Genomic DNA, 2,268 nt, shown 5'->3' with positions numbered 1-2,268 from the left:
CGTCATCCTGCCAATAGTACGAGATTAGGAAGAGCAACTTCTGCACTGCATTGTAATCAAAAAGTCCTTCCGAAGGAGATCATAATATACACTCAAATCATCGTCAACTTTGCGGTAAAGATTTGTTGCAATGATAATAGTGATACGTTTTGCATTATTTAATCATTACACTTTAGAAAGAACATTAAAAAAGTGTGAAATATGGATTGCAAACCCGCAGAATCACGCGCAATATCTGTTCAAAAACAAGTATGATGTCGTGTTCGAATGCAGCCAATTCATGTTTCTTCGTTTTCTCGTAAATGTAACCTAACAAAAATGATAATAAAAGAACAGGACCAAACGCAAAAGACAGTAAACGGTGGTTTGTATAAACTCAGTATACCCCATGTTATTATATAAAAAAAACACAAAACAAGAACAATATTCCGGCAGATCGATCCATAGATGATAGGTCGAGCGGCATGACGTCACAACTGACTCAGATTTTGGTCCGTTGCCCCCCCCCTCCTCCACCCCCGCCCCCACCCCCGTCCCGTTCACTCAAAACAAAACTCAGGGGACAAAGATTATGCATATTGTGCCATTGCTCAAAGAGATTAATTTAATGGTATTGATATCACAGATACGATGTAGGCGACTAATTTGGTGTCTTGATTACATTGTTGATATGGGAGTTGAACTTCTTATGAACTTCTCATTAGTCTCTTATCCGTCACTCTCTTCCATTTCCCTTGAATAAAGAAGTGCAAATTTTCATTTAGAAAAAATGAGGAGTCAATCAGCTGTTCGTGAAACCCCACCTACGAGTCGGTTAGCCTCACCCAACAAGTCGTTATTCTCCGCCCACCTGTTGATAAGCCCCGCCCACCAGTCGGTAAGCTCCACCCACCGACTTTACTCGATAGCACATCATACCATCATCATTGACAAAGGCCATCGCGCCACAGGCTACAGAAAAAAAAAGATCTGAATTTAAACTGTGAATGAATAACTAACATCACGAACATTACTTCATTATCAATCAGCAGATATGGAACAAGGTGATTATATTACGATCATTATAATTATCGCGGACGATATTACGATTTTGATCATTATCGTGTTTTATCCCCCCTTCCTCCGTGTCCCATCTTCCGATACGTCTGTTTGTCCAAAATGTCTTCGTTTATTCTATGTTTATTGTTTATTGTATGGTTACATCAGATCTTGTTTTTATTGATTAAAAAAAAAACACTTACATTATTAAAAAGAAAAATTATGTAAATAAGCCCCTATAAGGGCATTCGTTTAATAAATAATAAATAATCTTAGTCTTCAAATTATGTATTTTTTAAATTTCGAATAATCTTAATTCTTAACTCCTGTACTAAATTTCCTCTCCTTATTTATTTACTTATTTTTTGTGTTCCCTTCGTGTTTCCTGCTTTATCCTTATCCTTTCCATACATGTATTCATATCCTTCATTTCTTTGTATGTTCTTTACTTTTTATATTTTCTTCACTTTCTTTCTGTTTTTTTCGATTCTTTGTTTCCTCCATCATCATCTCTCCACCCTTCCTCTTCCTTCTTTATCTCATCCCATCTTCCTTCGTCACCTTTATTCCTTTATTTCGCGCTATCCTTCTCCTTCTTCCTCCTTCCCCTTTCTCGTTTTTTTATTATTTATTTTCTCTTCATCTTACTACATGTTCATTACTTCCTCTCTTTTGGTCAATACTCTTTTAATTTCTTGTGTTTCTCTTTCCTTCTCTTACATCATCACTACTTATCAATCAACATATAAACTACCCTTTCTATTTCATTACTCCACTTCAACTCAATCTTTTCAACTACTCCTATGGCCTTCCCTCCTATTCTCTCTAACCTTTTACTTTTCTCAATTAACTGTAAACCCTCATCTTCCTCTTCTCCCCCCCCCTCACATCATTCCCGTTTTCCTTTACTATTTAGTTTCTACTTTCCTTAATACTTCATCCCTTACGGTTTTTATTATATAAAAATCACATACTCTTCCCTTCCCATTCAATATTAAAATACACAACAACATCAAAAAAAACAACAACAAAACACACACTAACAAAAAACCATCACCAAAAACAACAAAAACAAATCTAACTCCCCACAACCCCACACCCATAACCACAACATAACCACAAAACCAACAACCAACACCTACACACAACATCACCCAACAACCAACACAACCCAACAAACAACAAAACACAACCAACAACCAAAAAAACTACCAACCAAAACAATCCCAT

The 2,268-nt window shown here is 36.2% G+C and overlaps 1 protein-coding gene across 1 annotated transcript in view; it reads left to right on the top strand.

The window, feature by feature from the left end:
• LOC122246706 (lysosome membrane protein 2-like) overlaps positions 1 to 2,268 on the top strand; it is a gene marked incomplete in the record, with an annotated part of 60,964 nt that overhangs the window by 51,653 nt on the left and 7,043 nt on the right.

This window comes from Penaeus japonicus, unplaced genomic scaffold (assembly GCF_977035675.1).
Source record: "Penaeus japonicus unplaced genomic scaffold, GWHDUDI00000001_assembly GWHDUDI00000022, whole genome shotgun sequence".
NCBI classification, from domain to species: Eukaryota; Metazoa; Arthropoda; class Malacostraca; order Decapoda; family Penaeidae; genus Penaeus; species Penaeus japonicus.
The sequence above is the reverse complement of the archived record's forward strand: the minus strand, read 5'-3'. Positions and strand labels throughout refer to the sequence as shown.